This window comes from Eschrichtius robustus, chromosome 14 (assembly GCF_028021215.1).
Source record: "Eschrichtius robustus isolate mEscRob2 chromosome 14, mEscRob2.pri, whole genome shotgun sequence".
Classification (NCBI taxonomy): Eukaryota; Metazoa; Chordata; class Mammalia; order Artiodactyla; family Eschrichtiidae; genus Eschrichtius; species Eschrichtius robustus.
The window spans coordinates 97,100,109-97,121,073 of NC_090837.1; the positions used below are offsets into that span (position 1 = coordinate 97,100,109).

The 20,965-nt window shown below is 44.5% G+C and overlaps 1 long non-coding RNA gene across 1 annotated transcript; it reads right to left on the reverse strand.

The window, feature by feature from the left end:
• Positions 1 to 2,868: 2,868 nt before the first annotated feature.
• Positions 2,869 to 13,097, reverse strand: LOC137776617 (uncharacterized). Its single transcript, XR_011076273.1, has 3 exons — positions 12,975 to 13,097; positions 3,558 to 3,662; positions 2,869 to 3,014 (listed from the first exon to the last, which is right to left on the reverse strand). It is a non-coding gene; the product is annotated as an uncharacterized lncRNA (long non-coding RNA).
• Positions 13,098 to 20,965: the final 7,868 nt, after the last annotated feature.

Here is a 20,965-nt window from a genome sequence, read left to right on the forward strand (position 1 = left end):
TCTTTGTTCTTATTTCCTTGCTATTCAAACTATTCAAATTTGCATTTTTGGAAATCCAGTTTAAGAACAATTCTTATATTATATCCCCATGTATTCATGTTTTATCTCTCCTTAAGGGGACGAGCCATTTCTTCAAAGACAGAGGAGCACGAAAGATGCTTGAAATTTCACATGATTCAACAGTCTTCCATCCCCAGATGGGAGTGAAGAATTGCTCTTTAAGGAAGAGACACTAGATTCCTTTCCAGATCAACCCATGGGCATCGAACTTCTCTGCTCCTTGGGAAGATTCTGTTAGAAAGGAACTTCTGGACACCGACCATCATTACCATAAAAGGAAACTAAACTCTTAAACCTAAGTCTCTTAATTCGGTGACACATTAAAATCATCTGGGAAGTTTTTCAAAATGCATATGCTTGCCTTCCACAGACACATCAGGTCTGCATGTCTGGGGTTGGGACACTGGCCTGAACAAGCAGGGAATCTCCCTCTATAGATGATTCGAAGCTCCCTCCTCATCCTAGAGCCAAACGATTCTCCCATCATTTGCCAGATCGCATATTATAGCAACTTCCATCTAATTATTTAATTGACACCATATTCTCATATATATTTAGTCCCCATGCTGGACAAATATTAGACAAGTTTCTAGAACAAATAAGACTATCTCACTTTATTTCATCCTACTGTAAAGTCTCTCCCCAGGCTTTGAGTATCAGTGATTTTGGCTTCAGTTAAACTCTACGGATCTTTATAATCACTACAGTTTCTCAACATGCCAGAACAGTTACAGCTTGTATGAATGATCCTGCATTTAAACTCATGGAAAGATGTGATATTAAGATTTCTCTACACAAAGCTTATGACTTCAGATTTGGCAAACTGGTAACTTTGCAAATCTCCATTTCTCTCCCATACGGCTTTATTTATCTTTTCTGACTAGTCCTATACATTATTCAAAGGATACATTTCAGTGAATGTATAGAGTGCCTATATTGCTACGGGTGTATTGTTTGTCTTTAAAAAAGCTGCTTGGGGATGAGAACGCGTGCATTTAGAAGGAGGAGGGGGCGCTTATAACAATCTTTAGCAATTCTTAAATATTTTCTTCCCCAGTTCACTGTGGTCCAAAGAGAGAGCATGCTCAGTGGTACTTTGAGACATTTTGTGCCACCTGGTGGAATTTCCCTGAAAGAGAATTATCAGGGGTCTGAATTACCACTCAGCTGGATCACCACCTGAGGCATTTTCTCAGTGCTTAATATTACTAGTCTAAGTATAGATTCCCTACTGTGTCAGGCAATTTAACTGCACTAGGCCCATAATAAAGATTTTTTTTAATGCGAAAATTAGTCTTTAGTGAAAGAGACCGATTTTGTTGGCTGCTGGGTAAATTCAGGTAACACATCACACTTTGGATCATTCTATTCTCCTCTGGTTAATACACGGAGATTATTGCCAACCTTCAAGCAGGCAGCACACAGATGTTAACGCTACTTTCCATTAGTTAGAGACAAAACTAATTGTAATTAACCTTTTTTCCTTACTCTCACCCCCAGGAAGTCAAAACCATCTGATAATGTCATATTTAGCAATTAGTGATGTAACTGTTTACTCAGGTAGAGATTTTCACCAAACATAAAAGGTATTCTAAAAACACATGTGCTGAAGTGATAACTGATCTGGGGAGCTGAAAGTCTCTTTCCTGAGATGCCCAAACTAGTGCCAGTGAAAGGCAGCTGGGGGGGGAGACACCCGGCCTCGCAGGAGGCTGTCCTGGAAGCCCTGGTCCAGGTAGCCATCCTGCTCCAATAAGACACTAGCTTTCATCCTTCCATTAACCCAGCCGCCATGTTCTATGATGCAGAGAGATTCAGTACCGACAGAATCCATGGTTCCAACGCTAGTTTATTCATTCGGTTTCCTTTTATTCCACGAGATCTATGATGAAAAGAGAAAAATTTCTCTTCCAAGCCAAGGACACTCTTCATTTTGCCTGGGGCAAAAAGGTCAAATGAACAAAAGAAGGAGATAATGCATAAAAATCCCCAGACTTCCCAATTCAACAGCAACGAACAGAGGAACAAACAAGAACCCATCTTCTTTGAAAGTAGAACTGGCTGAATAGGCAAAGGGCCACGTTTGGGGGAATATTTATATAGAATTCCAAGGAGCATCGATGTAAGCCCTGCGTCCTCAACCAGACGGTAAATTGGTGGGGATGGGGGCAAGGATTGAGTCTAGCAACACTAATTCGAGTGCACTGATGGTGTCATTGTCCTTCGTGTTCAGTGAGGGTGCCTCTGAGATGCTTTTCTGTTGTTGGTATTGTTCAAGTTTGTCATGATCGGTTTGGTTTAATCCATGTCGGCATATTTGCTGCCAGGCATTCTTTCCACATTGACTCATGTAAAGACTTTTCCTTTGGCCCACAACTCTAGCCACTATGTGCACGGCTTATAACTTCTGACATTTCTATCTCTTAGATTCATGTTTGCTGGCTTCTCCTTCACTAAAAGACCCACCCAGCTCTGATTGCTCTGTGCCAGGCCGGTCCCAGCAGTGCCCAATCATACTGCTTCTGCTGGAAGCCATTCTTCACCAGCCCCAGGAGGAATTCCTTCACTCCACCCTGTTTGGAGATCTCCATTAAAGCTCATCCCACAGCAGCTGCTTAGGCGTCCTTTTGTCGTCTAATATCTATTTTCCATAAATGTCCATGGCAGCAGCATTGCTTGAGTATTTGTAGATGGGCTGTATTCCATGGCTCGGTTTTATAGCCGTGGTGAAAAATAAAGCACAGGAACCGAGGATCCTAGCTCAGAATCACTGATCCAACTTAATCCGAAAAGTGAGATATGGTGGTATCACTGATAGGACTGAAAAATTAGGCTATTAGATCAAGAATGTGTAAACAATGGGTCTGGGGGAAAAAGCATGTGGAAGGTGCTATATAAAAATCTGTGTGATTGGAGCCTAGTCCATGAAGTTCTCTGAACATCAATATTCCTATCTGAAAAAAAAAACAACAAAAAGCAGACAACAACAAAAAAGCCAAAACTAATTGTACCTACTTTGTAGAATCATTAGAAGAATTGGACACAAGTTATACAGATTCAGATAAGAAATAAAATCTCAAAGCAAATGTAATAGATATTGTTATTATTAAATAATTACCATTAATATTATAAAGCAAAGAAAATCATCACTATCTTCAAAACCTAAAGATGGAAAAGATTGACTGGACTAGAATAAAAATGGAAAAGAATGAAAGAGTAGGAGCTATAATAGAAGTCAGAATAATAAATCAGTTGGTTCTTAGCCACTCCTAAAAATTGTTACCAAAAGGGATACATAATAGACTGAGTTTACTAAGCTAAGCTAAGAATGCTGAGTCTGTGCTATGTCCTTTATAATTCAGGTTAAGAGGTGACGTTCACTGAACTTTTCTAGCGCTCCAGTAGGTCACTTATAAAATGCTATAAATTTGATTTTCCCCAGTGTTTTACCATTCTATCAATATATACCTTAATAAGACCAGGAAAGAGTCAAATACCTTCTCTGCTTATTCATGAGCCAGGTCCTGATGGAAGGGAAGTTGAATCCATTGGTTTGAATGGGGTCAGCACACCAGGCCTCTGGACCAAATCCTGCCCACTTCCTGTTTTTGTGAATAAAGTTTTATTGGAACACAGACCCTCATTCACTTACATATTGTCTATGGTTGCTTCACATTACAATCGAGTAGTTGTGACAGGGACCATGAAGGCCACAAAGCCTAAGATATTTACACCTTGAGCTTTACAGACAAAGTTTGTTGGTTCCTGTTCTAGAGACAAAATTAAAACAAAAAACAAAAGAGTAAACCACAGCTTGTCAAACAATTTTTTGAAGTTGTTTGGGGAGCAGTTTCTTATTTTAAAAGACAGAGAACTCTTGGGATTTGTCTTTTGTCTATTCCTTTTTTGGGGAAGGGTTAGTTACCTGTATGCAAATCATATTGGAGGTGATCATGAGAAACTCAATTCATGATTTAAAAGAGAAAAATAAGTAGAGAAAAAGAGATACATGTCAGGGAAATAAATTTCAACAAGTTCAGAGGATGGCTAAGAGACATTTAATTGGAATAAAATGAGACAGCAGAGTTGTGGTTGCTCATAACTATCCTTCTACAGATAGAAGAACAAACTTACCTTCAACCTTGGGAATAAACAAGGAGTCACATGTCCCCAGATACTGAAATTTTGAAGAAAATTAAAGCCTGAAATGCCTGCAGGGATTCTCCTCAAGTCACATCCCTACCTTCAGTTCCTAATTACTGACCATTCAATATTCCTCTTAGCCAGTAACACTAATGACTCAGAAACCAGCATGGCACCAAGGCACTTTTGAGGAACGTTTTCTGCTATTTATCAGGGGATGAATTAATCATCTAACACGCACGTGATCTTCAGCAGTAAACTCTTCCAGGGACCAAGGGTGTGCATGTCATTTTGTAAAGCTCTAGATCACCAAATACAAGTGCCAATGGCCCCGATAACAAGAGAGAGGCAAAGTTAGAGTATTCTGGTTTCTCTTCTAATATCGCAGAATCTTAGTGGGATGAATGAAACTAGGGCTATAGTCCCAAATGGTCAGTCATTTCTGAGAAGCCGTTTTGGGTAAATAACAATTTAAAAGATGAATATCTTATAATATATATGCTGATGAATAATTTATTTGGTTGTCATGTTAAGTTATATCCAACACTTTCTTTTTAATTCTTTGGTCAATCATGTCAGCTCTTTACCACCCCAGGCTGTACATTCGCCTGAAGCTCTCTCAGCAACGTCCCAGCTTTCTATGCGCTAGACATACTTTCCTGCCCTGTAAATCTCTCCTAAAAATTTCTTCCAGCAGTACTGTCTTCTCACCTTCTCTGTACCAGCCATAGCTGCACAAATGGGATTTTTACTGCTGGCTGCTGTCTCCTTTATGTCTGGCTTAGGTTGTAAACTCTTCGGGGCTGGGGCCTTGTCTTTTTCTGTTCCACAAAGTCATGTGGACACCTGCAGCCACCAACAGTGCAGAAGAGGGAGAAAACCTGTGCTCTTTACCCCCCAGCCTGCTTCACCCGGGAGAAGAAACCATCTCAGACGGGCTCCTACACCCTAAGTCAGAGAAACCATTTGCTGAGCAAAAAAGTTCTCCCCTTCCATAGGTTATTTGGAATGGCTACTCGTGTATGCTTTAAAGCCAAGGAAGTTGAAGTACGTCCAGCCATAAGAAACAAATGACACAACTTCTTGGCATCCCTTGGCTGACAACTCACTGGATGGGAAACAAATTTGGGTGCTACTGACTTGAAAAGGTGAAAGTGTCCCTTCGGATTGAAGGTTTAACTTATGATAGTCAGCCTGGACCTCAACTTTGAAAGGGATAAGTTTGAGAAGAAGAAAATCAACACTCGGCATCAAATGAGTTGAAAACTCCCGAGCGGGGGTAAGTGGATCAGTTGTTTAAAGGTAGAGAAGTAAATCAAAGAATGGGCTAAACGTGGAGCATGTTTGCTGGTGGTATTCACTGCTGGGTCAGGATCTGGGCTTTGTGGGGAGACTCTCACACCTGAACACTAGTTTGGGGGTTATTCCCTTGGACATCCTTTCCACATTTAGGCTGAGTTCTTGGCTTAGCGTAACTTTGGAGCTTCTGTCCCTTTCCCGCTGGGCGAATTTGGGCAAAGAACCAGCCTCCGGGATTCGCTGAGGGGAAGAGAGGAGACAGGAGCTCCACAAGCCCCTGGACCCATGTATGTGCTCAGTTAATAATCTCTATTGTTCCACTACCCATACTCCTGGTGAGTGACCTGCTATGTAGAACAGTGCCCTTGCAGTCTCTGCTGCTTACACACACACACACACACACACACACACACACCGCTTACATTGCGTGCTGTTACCTCTTCACTAATTGCAAACGTGGCTAACCTCCCCGACAACATTTGAAGCTCCTCATGGCTACAGTCTTATAATACCATTGTTGATTGATTTAGCATATTTCAAATAGCTTTGTTCCCCTATTCTTTGACTTAATAATAGCGTTCTCTGATGTATAAATTGGGCTGCTATGTATCTGAAAATGATATTCTTTCAGCTTTGTCATTTATGGGAGTTTATTTTCCCATCCATCAAGTATTTTTCCAATATCACCTTTGTGCTATCACCTAGCATGCCACAGAGGAAAACAGAAAACAGTGAACAAAACAAGCTGGCAGAGGGAATCCACGGAGACTCTGGAACCCGCTCTACTCGTCAGGTACCCCTGGGATCACCCGTGGTCATGGGCCCTTCCTGCTCTTTCCTGCTCCTGGGGCCAGTAGAAGAAGCAAGCAGGGCTTCTTATTTCCCATGTGGAGTTTCATGGGGGGGAAGAGACATTCTTGGTTGCCCACGCGGGAAGTCAAATTGAGAAATACAAATACTTCACAAGGTATTTTGTGCGATATCAGGACTAGAGTCAGGGTCCTGGGGTGTGGCATGCAGAACAGCCCAGGAGGGGCCAGGAGACTGAGCGAGGAGGAGAAAGAGCAGAGGCCAAGCGTCTCTGGATTCAGGGCAAGAAGCTCAGTAGTCGCAGAGAAGGGCAGGTGAAAGGTGATATGTTTTCAGCATCAAAGGTCAAAGTCAGGGTATCTGCTCAAACAGAGGGAGAGGCAAGATTCACATTTAAGAAATTTGGCCAGAGTCTGCATTTAGTGACCCAGGAGGCAGGGTCAGAGGGTCAGAGCAGAGGCAAAAACAAAATCCAGGTCTCAAGAATCCCAGTGAGGCTGGAGGAGAGGCGGGGCGGAGTCAGCACTGAGCCAGGCGCCGGAGGTGTCCGCATCACATGACAATTTGACTTCACCTGTCTGAGTCTTAGTTAATGGACATGATTGAACTTCGGCCTTCCCACCTCTAAAGCTTTGTAATTGTACGACTCAATACCAGACATGAGTTTGTGAATTTATCCTGTGCTAGTGGGCAAAGGAAGAAGAAAAGCCTTATTGCATGCTTGTTGCAGTCAAGACTCAAGCAAAGTAGGAAACAGGCAGGGAAGGAAGATGGGAACCGGGGACCTTCCCTGAGACTGTAGACTAGGTGCTGACTTTTGTCCCACTTTCCCATCGCTGCCCTTTACTTGAAAGCAAAGGTCTCACAGGTGAGGGACAGGGTTCTGCAGGGCCAGGTCATTGCAGCAAGATTCAATCCCTGGAGGACTCTCTGAACTTGGAATGCCTCGTCTCATCCTTCCTTTTTTTTCCAGAAAGGCCCAGTGGATGACATTCCCCTCTTGTAGGACATGGACACTTTCAAAACCAATGTCTGAGCTCCAAGTTCACCCAATTCCCATTTAGAGGTGAGCCCTCAAACCCTCAGAGTCCTGAGCCATGAGGAAGGGCACTTAGCTGGAGAACAGAATGAAGGACCCCACCCAAAATGAGTCACTGGAAGACGGTGGACATCTTGAGGCAACTCAGGCATTGGGGGATGTGTTATAATGAAGGTTCCATAGCACCAGTGGCTACATGTGGCAGCTTGAACCCCAATCTAAGGTGTGTCTCTTTGTTCTTTCTGGTAATGCAGAGGCTTTATACCTCATGGCCCCTTGAGTGGATGGGAGTGTGCCATGCTGATGATTTCCAGTGCCTGTATCACGGTTTTGCCTTCTCCAGTTACTGAATCAGGATGGCACGCGGGTCAATGCATTGGTCAATATGATCCAGTTTACAGCTCATCTAATTAGATGAATGCAGACAAAAAAACACCGACAGGGAGTTCACCAAATATGGTGGCAGTGAATCAAGGCATGAAGAATATAGGTGAGTGTGTAAACTCTGGGTTGATCAGAAGAAGAGCCTACCATCTGCTTACTACTCTCAGGAAGTTCTTGAAAATATAACTCAAAATCTTAATTCTGGGTGTGCAGTCATTTGCTAGGCGGGTTGAAGAAAGATGCAGAGTGGATGTGGAGTGAGGGCTTTGGTCAGAAAGCCACTGGGGGAGTCGATGTAACCTGCAGCTGCATCTCAGCAAGAGACGGGCAGTGCGGGGGTGGTGTCAGAGGGGCACCTGCCCAGGGAAGCCTGTGGATGAATTCAGTGAGACCACCGCTGAGGTCATTCTGTCCATGGAGAGAAGGAGGAGGCGGTGCAGAGAATGAAGTCATGGTCTGCAGGACTGGGCAGGGCGTGGGGATGGTTTCTAGCATGAGGTTCATTTGGTCTGGGGTTGCCCACTTCAGTGTTGATCCTGATGACCAGCTAAGACTGACCATCTCCAGCATGTTGGTCCTCAAACAGCGGTCCAAGTCCAGGTCCGTGGTATCGACACACCTGCAAGCTTGGCAGAAATGCAGACTCTCAGGCCCCACCGTGGATCTGCTACCTCAGAATCTGCATCTTCACAGGATCGTCAGGTGATCCACATGCACACTGAAGCTTGAGGATGATTCTAGTTCTCAAAGCGTGGTCCCCAGACTACCTGCATCGACATCACCCTGGACTTGTTAAATTTTCAGGTCCCAACTCAGACCTACTGAAACAGGAACTCTGGTGGTGGGTCCACCATGCTGAGTTTAGCAAGTCCCTTGGATGATTCCAATACATGCAAAAGTGTGGGAACCACTGCTGCAGGGTAAACCCAGAGGCAGCTACTGTACATCCTTGCTTAGGTGAAGGTCCCCTGAAATGACAGCATTCTGCTGGGTCAGCATCTAGAAGTCCTAGCACAGGAGCTGCAGGTTCTTATGGAACTTCTCTGGGTTTCACTACGTGCCAGGGGCTGCCCTAAGGTTGGAATGAATAAGACGATGATCTTTCCTGAGGATGATCAAGGTAAGTAAGCCTGTTGCATCTGTCTGCGGCTGCAGCACATGCTCTCTCTCCTACAGCAGTCCTGGCATGAAATCTCCTCCTCCCCCTCTTCTCACTGCAGAGCTTTGCACGTTTAAGAGACAAGGTAAAACCTCGGGTTGCATCTTAAACTCTAAGGCTCAAAGAAGGCCAGATCACTGCCCGCAGGTAATATGATTCCTCAAAGATAGCTTTGATCACTAAATAGTACTGGATCAAATTGTCCTTGTTTTATTAGGAGATGCAAAGGTCGTAGCCTGAGGCAAAGAAGGGTAGGTCCCTGTCCAGCTACCTTGGTCACCAGTCAGCTCTTGGGATTGGAGAGGAAGATGGTGGATTCACACTCAAGTGAACGTGACCTAGAACTAGTCAGATGGTGGACACTGAAAATGGAAGACATGAGGGAGACTCTCGACATAGTGTGTACAGGTCATTAACGATGAGGTCCAAGAAGAAGTCAGTGATAGATTATAATTTCCAGCCTTTTGAAGGAGCAACACCACGTGTAAACACCTGTCCCGCATGATTTTAATACTATTCTGCTGTTAACTACGTGAGTGTGCTTGCGCTTTCTTAATGGAAGAAACATTGTATCAAGTTCATGAGCACTTTAATTATGAAGTACTGATAGTTTGTCCGAGCACCGTGATACCCAAACAGGATCGCCTGAACGTCATACTGCACACAGCACGTTGAGGGCAGTCTTCTACTGTCTGATCATCTGCACATAAGACATAAACGTCTTTTTCTGCTAGAAATTTACACAACCAAAGTTCCCCTGGAGCTGCTTAAAATGATAAGAAATAAAAGTTTCTTGAACAACTACAGTGTGAGAGGCCCAGTGTCACTGCTGTAGGGGACACAGAGATGAAAACAAAATACAGCCCTGGCTATCAGGCACGCAGTGTCTAATGAAGGAGCCCACCATAGAGGGAACTTAAGTCATAGGAGCGGAAAGGAACAGCCCTATGGGGAGGCGCATGGATCGGTCCTGGGGCGAGGGAAACTGCACGGACCAGATGGCTTTGTGGAATGCGTAGGTTTCTTTTTTCTTTCTTTCTTTCTTTTTTAATTGGAGTATAGTTGATTTACAATGTTGTGCTACTTTCTGGTGTACAGCAAGGTGATTCAATTATATATATTCTTTTTCATTTGGTTTATTACAGGATATTGAATATAGTTCCCTGTGGGTAGGTTCTTGATGGGTAATGTTAAAGGGAAAGTCAAACCGCACTTTCCTGCATCCCTCCAGGGTGAGGGCTGTTTCCGGCCATGAGTGCAGAGAAGGGTGAATGCAGGGAGGATGGAAACTGGAGATCAGTTAGGAGTCTCTAGAAATATTTCAAGTAGTGGATTATGAGTGCAAAGGAAGTCAAGAAGATGGTTTAGGAGGCATTTTGGAGATAGAATCGATAAACGCTGGCAAATGTGAAGTCCAAAAAAGTCAAAGATGATTCCAAATGTTGTAGCCAAGTGACTGGGAGATGGTTGTTGAGTTACCTCCCTCTTCACTTTGAAAGCTGAATGTCACGTATAAGGCTCAATAAGCATTTGTTGGAAGAGAAATACGTTTTGGAGAAAAGAAATTGAAGTTAGTTTCAGATATGTGTTTGGAAATCAGGATGCTTCCGTGGTGGTCCTGCAGGCAGTAGAAAATGAGGTCTGAAGCTTAGGAGGGAGGTGAGGTCCAGGGGGGTAACCTGGAAACCTTGGGTGTAGGGTGGGAGTTGGCCATAGAAGGACAGATGAACTTGCCCAGCAGAGAACACAGAGGGCAAAGGGGAGGCTGGGGTAGAATACTGAGGATGTTTCTACTTAAGCCATAGAAGTAATCAGGGTGGAAAAACCTCTGGGTAAGAGCAGGCAGTGAGGTTTGAAGGGGACCCTGAAAGCAGGGTTACAGAGAGTAAGGACGGAACGCTTTCAAAGAGGGAAGGTTACTTATCCATGCCTCAGAGATTGCTGAAGGAAACCAAGCAGTTTACAATTAGAAGGTGACCACCAGAGATGCCAAACAAAGGCCTAAAAAGCCGACATCCTTCTTGGAGCGCAACTTAGCACATATATCAAAAGGTAAGCTCTATAAACTCTTTACCCAAAAATTCCATTCCAGGAATTTACCCTAGGGCACAAATTGTGGAAGAGGATGAACATCCGGGTATCTGGAGGAATAAGACGGCATTGTTAACCATAGTCTTCTTCAACAACCGGGGTTAGTTAAATACATATGATGAAATATCACAAAACAATGAAAAATTAAATATTATGCTTCTCCTAAATGTGATACTATGATGTGATTATTAAATAAAGCTGTGCATCATATTTTGAAGAGTGAAAAAGGCAGATAACAAAATAGTATGTATAATACCCTGCCTTTCTGTGAATATATATGTAGAAAAAAAAACTGAATGGTTTTCTCTGCCCAACAGCAAAAAGTAAATATCAGAAATAAGAAATGCCTGAGTTTGAATCCCAGCTCAACCGCTTCCGAGCAGTTGTGTGACCTCCAGGGAGTTATGTGTCCTCTCTGCCTCACTGTCTCAACCTGTAAAATGGGAGGATAATAATTGTACTACCTCACAGAGTTATGAGGATTAAATGAGCAGATGAATTAAATCACTTACAAGAGTAAATAGCATATAATAAGTACTCTATATGTGTGTGCTATTATTACAACAAATTATACTTTCTAATTTTTTTCTCTTTTTGAATCTCTTCTTATTTTTCTAAAAAGGAAAAAAGATTTATGTTAATTTTTTGAAAAAGCAAAATTACTGATGACATGCAAGAAAATACGTTTTTGTGTACGGGCTAGAGAATCTCTTCTTGGGGTCATACCATTCAGAATGGTGTCGTTGGAGGACTTTGGGGGAGTATTAGCGTGGCCATTTGAGACCTGATCATTCTTGAGTCACTGATTTGAAAGGTCTACTTTGAAACAGCACTTGTGGGTTTCTCTGAATCATGCATGATTATTAGCAATTAAAATTTACCATTAAAATAAACCATTCTGTTTCATCTTTACTGAGATATATTTATTCAAAAATATCAACACGGTTTTAAAAAGTTTGGAGACATCTGTCATATGGTTTCAAGTCAGATATTAAAAGAGAATATAATCTGGAATGTTTTATTAATTCTGGTTGGTTTTTAAACTATGCCTTAGTTTCACTGAGGATGTTTCATGCAAAGTTTTCCTTGTTTTTTCAAATTCAGAATAATCGTTACATGCTGATTCAATGGTATATACAGGGCCTAGTGAAATTTATACATATGGAAGATTTTTCTTGATTAATAAGTGCACATTTCTAAAATTACCGATGCCATTTGGCATGGAATTGTTGATAAATTTTGTAATCGCATTTTTCTTTCAATCTTCTTTTAAAATCACAATAAAATATACCTCTTTAGAGATATTATTTAATAGAAATGCACAGAATCAAGAAATTCAAAACTTCAAGAAACGAACATAAATTATAGAAATTAACATGTAACAGATACACCTCAGTAAGGAAAGAATACTATTAACTGTGAAAGGATTTGTTTTCAACATAAATCAATATTTTAGTTTTCATTCAAGGAAACAGAAATAGGCTGGTGCCTAGGACTCATGAATTATTTTCAAAGTAGGGCGAACTGCATCCAGTCATATCAGCCAATTGCATTGAGAGATTCCCTGTGTGGTTTGGAGCAGTCTGTGTAGATCTCTAGCCACAAGTTACCTGACGATTTGGACCAGAAGATATGTAAGGTGCTTTTGTGTGGTCATTACTCAAAGTATCTAAAATGAATAGATGTTAATACTGACCTGTTAGGAAGAGAAGAAATGCAGTAGGGACTCTTTCAGAATCTAAAGATGATGTATTCACTTTTTTGGTACGTGCTTCCAAAGCACCCTATGTCTGGCACCCTCCACATTATAATAAACTTATTTATTGTCTGTCTTCCCTGTTGAACTTGAAGCTAACAGCAAGATCAGAGATTGTGTCTTATCGCGTTACTTGATCCAATGCTGGTTACACTGTTCCACCAACAGCCCTCAGGGCTTACTTAGAATCTGAGGCTGGGATCCACTGCCAAGGAGACAGGAACAAATCTTACCAGAATGCCACGTGCTTCGTATCATTTCACATGGGAACAGAGGTGGCGGAAGTGAAGACAAAAACGCTGGAAAATCACATTTCTTCTCGCATTTTATTTCTAGCGTTTCTTGATTGTTGGTATGTCTTTCTGAATCAAAGTGGGAGAAACCAATTAAAATATGGCATTTAGGATTAAATTTCTCCTGGTGGAACACCAAGCTGATCACCAAAGGTCACTATTTCATCTTTTCGTCGGTGCCTTTTTTTAAATCCTCCTGTGCTGACTTTATCATTTTCAATACCTATTTAAGTAATTCAGACCACTCAATTACTCTTTAACAAATTTTTTATCAATGACCTCTCTCAAGTATGGTATGTGGGTTATCTGTTATTAGCTTAATGTCATACAATTAATATCTTCTCGGTACTCCCTCTTCATCCAACAAGTAACACTGGTAAGGGCCAACCTATCTTTTAAAGGTAAACCTTGTCCAGTTCAACAAAAGAATGAAATCGCTCTAGATCTATTATTTCTCGGAACAGAATATTCCCATTTGCATAACATATTCTTCCTTTGACAAGTTGCCAGGAAGAAACACCTCATGCCCATTCTTCACAGAGCTCTTTCTATGGCATTAAGAATAGAAGAAATTACCATGGTGGCCTTAACACTATTATTCTCTCCCCTTGCACCTCCTGGCCCCTCCTGATTTACAGTATCATGCCTTTTTGAGAGCTCTGTCACTGAAATGCCCAGATAGTGGACAAAGGGGAGCCTCCTACATAATGTAATTTCACACGAAGGAAACTGGTTCATAGGTTGCAATATTAGGGTCAAATGCAGAGCCTATAACCCTTGGGTTGGTTGAGAAATAATGGCTGGAGTCAAAATTTAAATAAAACTTAAATCTGAACATAGTCAAATGATCTATGATCTACTTGTCCAAGGGCAAGTAGAGTAGTAGACCAACATGCTTAAATACCAAGGGAAATAGTTGCTACTCTCAGGGGAGCACTGTGATATTAAAAATTATAGCTTATAGAAAAGTGGATGTCTTTCTTTAAAATATAAGTGTGCAAGATAATGCTGATAATGCTTCTAAATAGAAGCGTTCCGGTTCTTGAGGAAATGGGAAAGTGAACCATTTATGAATAAAGACTTCCTCTATCAGTAGGCAAGTGTGATGGTTAATTCTGTGTGCTGACTTGACTGGGCCACAGAAGGCCCAGGTATTTGTTCAAACATTATTCTGACTATGCCTGCGAGGGTGTTTCTGGATGAGATCAATGTCTGAATCACAGACGGTGTCAAGCAGATTGCCCTCCATAATGTGGGTGGGCCTCATCGAATCAGCTGAAGGCCTGGATAGAATGAAAGGCTGACCTTTCCCCAAGCAAAGGGAATTTCTCTTGCCTGACTGCCTTCAGACTGGGAATCAGCTTTTTTCTGCATTTGGACTCAAACTGAAACACCAGCTCCCTGGGTCGTGGGCCTTTGGATTGAAACTAACCATCAGCTCTCCTGGGTCTCCAGATGGCTGCCCACAGATGCTGGGACTTGTCACCCTCCATAATCACGTGAGTCATTTCCCGATAATAAATCTCTCTATGCGTACATTTATCTATACATCTCTACACTATATATATACTTCTGTATACATATACACAGTTGTGCCTTGAACAACAGGGGGATTGGGCTGTTGACCCTCTGGCAGTCAAAAATCCATGTATAACTTTATAATCTCCCCTCTGAATCTGAGGTTCCAAATCTAAGCTTCCAAATCCACGGCTCTGCATCCTCAGATTCAACCAACCTTGGATCCCTGCAGTATTGCAGTACACATTGATTGAAAAAATCCACGTATAAGTGGACCCATGCAGTTCAAACCCATGTTGTCCCAGGCTCAACTGTGTGTGTGTGTGTGTGTGTGTGTGTGTGTGTGTGTGTGTGTGTTTATCTCCATCCTACTAGTTCTGCTTCTCTGAAGAACCCTGCTCTACAGCAGCAGAGTTGTGGAGAGAGCTCACATCCAAGTAGAGACAAACCATCCCGTACCCCGTTGCGTGAGAGGCGTCACACCCATAGAAGAACCAGGGTCAGAGCATCAGGACTTTCCATGGTGTGACCAGCGGTGCTATTTGGCTACTAGCCACATGACATCCCCAAGGCTTAGAGACCCTTTCAATTTTCTGTGCCTTCAAATCGGTTTGGTAATTTTTCCAGTTGCCATTTGAGCGCGTGTTTGGCGTGTGCGCTTCTGAAGGAACCGATTGGAGAGCTGACGGAGCAGAGCACCCAGGCTGGAATGCCGTCCGCCTCCTGCAGGTATGTGTTCACATCCTCAGCTGGACGCTTTAATTTTGGAGATTAAAATATGGGGTATACTTGTGTCATTGGTTTACTAAAATAAAGCTGTCATTTTCGATTACTCAGTCATGAGGGACAGCTTTTAAAAAAGGGAAATGCAGAATTTCAAGCCCTGATTGGTTGGCTTCTGTTTCCTCATTTGTGGGGCAGGTGGTTCTCAGTTTACAAACGGGACACGGGTTGATGGTGTATCAGCCGGCCGATCTTGATATTCCAGCCCTTGTTTATCCTTCAGGGGCCCTAAACTTGAACAAGTCAGAAAGCTCTGGAAGACAGAGCTTTTTCCCCCTTTCCCCCTTTTATTTGTAAAAGGGGAGTGGGTTATGTTCCTGGAGTTGCTGTAACAAAGTACCACCGTCTGGGTGGCTTAAACAACAGAAATTCATTCCCTTGCTTCTGGAGGCCAAGAAGTCCAAGATCAAGGTGTCGGCAGGGTTGGCTCCTTCTGTAGATTCTGAAGGTGGACCTGTTCCAGGCCCCTCCCCAGCATCTGGTGGTGGCCAGCAATCCTTGGTGTGCCACTGCATCCCTCGAGTCTCTGACTCCATCCGCATGGGACGGTCTACCCCCTGGGTCTCTACAGTTTTCTCTTTCCCTCTTTTCTTATAAGGACACCAATCATACTGGATCAGGACCCACGCTAACCCAGTACGACCTCAAATTAACGAATTACATCTGCAGAGACTCTACACCTACACCTGCTCCTCACAATCACACAGGCCATCGCTTTGCAGCCTCTGAACACACTTATAAGGAAGGAGCTATAATGGTCGTTATTTTGTAGGATGTTCATCAAACATACATCCGTCCATTTAGGTCACCTTATCAGAAAGGTGTCTAGTGACAAGATAGCACCGCCCCTTGCCTACGACCCTCTCTCCCTACCCTGTTTTGTATTTTCCTTAGGAGCACCGGCTACCCCCTGGCATGGTGTATACAGTTGGTCCTTGAACAATGTGGGGTTTAGGGAAAGACCACATGTAACTTAGGGTAAGCCTTCTGGTTACACAGTTTTGTATCTGCAGATTCAACCAACCTCCAATCTTGGACTACTGTCGTATTTACTATTGAACAACACAAGTATAAGTGGATCCACGCAGTTCAGACCCGTGTCGTTCAAGGATCAGCTGTATTTGGTTTGTTTGTGGTTTTTCTACCCACGAGACCAGGGATTTTTATCTCTTTGGCTCCCTGCTCTATCCCTGGCACCTAAGATAGGATGAACAAATCCTATCTTATAAATAAGTGAACAAATTTATTCTATAAATGAATGAACAAATAAATGAAAGAAAGGATAGTTTGGGAAACAGAGAGGTTAAATGAATTGCCTGTCACAGCAGATATAGGACTCAAATCCAGGTTTTTCTGACCCTGGAGCCCGCGCTCCGTGAGCAGTTCTGTCCTTGTGCGTTGCAGCCCAACCGTGTCTTACAGTAACCCGCCCCCCATCCCTGCCAAGGTCTTAGAATTCCGGGCAGAACAGAGTTGCTCCAGAGGGGGCAAGGCCTTGGGATTCGGTTTTCTTTTCTCTGTACTCACCTGTGCCCCCAAAGTACTGCTGTGGATAAAACCATTCCCTTTCTAGAACCAATATTTCTAGGGGTTAAAAATAAAAACAGACTTACTGCCTGTGACAGCTGATGTTGTTTGCCCAAATGCTTTGTGAAATGTCAGAAAACATACATACAATCTAATGTCAGAGTCTAAAGATCTAAAGATCTGAGAGATTATTTTCGTCCAAAACCCTCGTTTTAGCTGAGGGTCCTTTGACGTGTGGTCCTTCCAGCTAACTGAAACACATATGAATATCTGATGCACACTTTATATTTTTTTTTCTCAGATTCATAAGGCTTTTTTTGTTTTCCAAAGGAACTAGGAAACTCCTCTGCATTAGAGATCAGGCTACGTTTCTTTGTATTTCCCACATCAGTTATTAAAACAAAATGCTGGATGATTTCTTGGTCATTTACTGTCCAGGAAAACCTATTTCAAGTAGCTTGATTTCTTTTGGGTTTTTTTTAGATTTAGGAAATACAGAACTTTGTTACTCTGTTGACCAAATACAATATTAGGAATAACCCTACATAAACATCTGCCTTTGCTGGACAAAGAGCCTTCTTTAAAGAAGTGAGATGGGGAAGCACCGAGCAATCCTGGGGGCAGAGGTTCCAGCCTCGATGTTGGGTAAGGGACAGACTTACAGTTGTTTAGGGGCCTTAGAAATGGATAGAAATGTCTCCTAGGAAAGAATCTGAATCACTCAGAAATGCAGCCACGTGCCATGGATATGGGGCGGGGGGTCAAGTTCTCCCCTCAAGAGTAGCATCTTGCGTTACCCATGCAGCAGAGGGAGGTGGGCACATCCTACGTGAAATATTCCAGCACTCTCTGTGTCCTGTAGAGAAGGATGAAGAACCGCTTACCGACACGCACAAGTGAATGCAAACGCACACCAAGAGTGCCCTTTGGGGGCCTGCCTGGAATCCCACACAATCCCCTCTGCTGCCCAAGGAATCGTGTGAGAAGAGCGACCCTGGGGCCCAGCCGATTGGGAAACACATCACCGCTCCTCCGGGACCCGGGCAGCCTTCAAGAGGGGATGTCGGTGACGCTGGATGAGAGCTGGGGTCTCAACACAAGCCTAGGAAGCCCGTGAGGCCACAGGCGTTGCCTGATTCGTTGTTAGAAACAGTTAGATTCTCTATTTTATATCTGGAGCTCACCGTCCCAGCCATCTCACGCGCGTAGAGCCACAGAGATTCCAACAGACGGGAGGGTGGGTCGGTCCCTTTTAAAAATTTGGCCGGCTTGGCTTTCAATGCCTGGCAAGCCGGAGCCGCTCCTAGGAGCTAGGCCCCCTTCCAACCCGCATCCATCCACACTGCCTTCTGCCAGCCCGTTAGCAGCGCTCGTGGAGCCAGGATTTAAGTGCAGTCTGTTTGCCCGCGATGAGTCGTGGACCCCGCGCTGCAGCCCCGCGCCGCTCTCAGAGAATTAAATTACCTGCTAACCACCTAAAGTGGTCCTGGGAGAACGGGGGTCCCTGCTTTCACTTCCACAGGACAGGAGGGGACGGAGGGGACGGGAAAGGGCAGGAGATGGAAATGGAGGGCAGCGGGCTCTTGGAGAGCGGGGTCTGCTTGGCACCGGGCCTGGCCCTGGGGGGCCGGCAGCCAGTGCGGCCCTGGCAAGAGCTCCTGGCGCCCGCGCTGCTCCTTCCAGGGGCGGGCGGAGTAAACCTGTCGTTGCTATGGCAACTAGTCTCCCTGGTTACCTGGAGGGGATGAGTCCTCGGAGAACGGAGCGAGGAGCAGCTGAGGCGTGGTGTGAACGGCCGGCTCTGGGCTTGGAGGGCGGCGAGGCTGGGAGGAGAGGCGCCTCCGACAGAGCGCCCTGGCTGGAAAGCATCGGGGGGCCCGGCGCCCGCCCCGCCCAGACGCGCGCCGGGGGGAGGGGGCACCTGCAGGCACCGCGCCTGAGATTAGGGGTGTGCTTCAACGTGGCAGCAGGCCCGCCCGCAGGTGCCGCTCTGGGGACCAACTCTGATTCCTGAAGCTGGTCTCCAGGGACCTGGGAGGCTTTACAGGAACGATTCCTTAGGGGCAAGTGTGGGTCCGAACATCCCAGGACCGAGGCTCCAATGAAGGTGATTCAGAGAGATCTAGAGAAATGGGCCATTACACAGAGAACAGAGAACCCCTCCCCGGTGAAGCGGTGCAGGATCGGGAAGACCCAAGTGAGAAGGGGAACTTCCCGGGGCCCGGACAGAACCTTCGGAGTCTCAGCTTCCCGGGTGCTTTTCCGCCTCTGGGTCTCTGCTGGCCTCTCTCTGTCTGTCTCTGTCTGTCTGTCTCTCTCTGTCTCTGTACAGAAGTAACTCCGGGCTCACACCTTCCCTCCAGCACAATCTCAGTTTCCTCTTCATGTAAATGCTGAAAGAACCAGGAAGCCAGTACTTGAAGATTTGAGAAGGACCATTTAACTAGCGTCAATCTTTGCCAGTTTATTTCTTCTTGTTAAAAGAAGGAAAATAAAAGAAACAAAAAAGCACATGCACGGCCCAGAAACACGGCCTCTGGATGGTTCTCCTGTTGGAGTTGCAGCTCAGCTCCATCAGGTAGGGAATGCTATGGACGCAGTTTCCCAGGAAAACGTGTTTCTAGAGCAGACTGCATAGAAGGTTGTCCAGGGAATTGAACCCCCTGCAGCCTCCTGTTCCCCACCTACATCAGCCACTTTTCTGTAGCAGGGAGCCTTTCGGAACCTATAGTGCCACTGGGGTTACTACACGTCTTGTGAGGAAGAGCCTTCCTGCGTCCGGCTCACACGGGGGCAGCTCTGGTAGCCACTTTCCCCTTGACGCTGCTGGGAAGATCATCTGGGACACTCAGCCCATCCCCATGACCCTCCAAACTGCCAGACTCACCCACAGAACAGCCTGTGGTCTGGACGGCTCCCAAGGTCAGGTGACCCGAGCCTTTGGTAGTCCCTTTGCAGGGACCAGGAGACCACACACGGACTCCACACCTGTGTGCCCCAAGTGAGGCCGGCAGGACAGCAAGAAGCCCACAGCCCCTGCTGCCACTAGAAAGCGCATCGCTGGCGCCAGGGCCCTGCCGGGGGAGCACTGAGGCCTGAAGGGCACAGGCTTCGTCACAACACTTTTGCTCCAGGTTTCCCTTCAGGAGCAAGCGACACATACACCTCTGGGGAAATTCCGGAAGTGATGACCTAAGTACGCACCTTTTCTTTGTAGCCTCTGACACTTAGGAAGGACCTCGAATGTGCCTTAAGGGCCAAATCCACTGGTTTAGCAAAGTCAAAAATATGGGAATGACCCTGCTTCTATGCATAACTCCGAAACCTCCTATACCTCCCTTTCACAGAAGTGCAAGGGGATTCATCATGAAGGTTTATAAAAAGCTCTGGAGAAAGAAATCATTACTCATCAATGCTAAGTATTATTAAGGATGTGGATAACAATATCAAGATAAATATAAAGTTAAAAATGCTGTGCGTTTGCTCCATGTATTAGTAATAACCTTCCGGGCTGCAGGTCTGCTGGCAGGAAGAAGCACCCACATTATCCAGTGTTCCTTTGGGGTCATTTGAACACCTGACACAACTGAGGTTAGAAAGACATTCAAGAGGACTTCTTGTCCAGGGATACAGAATTACACAGACTTAGGTGACTGCCAGGAAGTCTGCTTTATTGGTACCTTTGAGACTGTCTCCTGGGCCATCCAGGGCATTAATAAAATGGAACAGGATTTGTATCCCCTACTCTTAGAGACCCAACAGGGATAAAAGTGAGTGTCTGCTTGGGAACAAATTCCTTGAAGAAGTTGCAAAGTAAAAGCACAAAAAAAGAAAAGTGAAGAAAAACGAATTCATCTGCAAACGTTAATGTATGCACAGAGCAGCAATTTCTAGGTCTAACTGAAAAGCTTGCTTTGTTTTCAACCACCCTCAGATGCACAAAATAAAGACCCCAGCCATACAACGCCACCCATCGTGCAAGGAAGATACAGAAGGTAACTGCTCATATGAAGGCAGAACAAGAGAAAAACACTAGCTCTGGGTCCCAGGTGTCCCAGGACGCAGTGTCATTGGCTGCCTGGCTTGGATTTAGAATCTGGGTA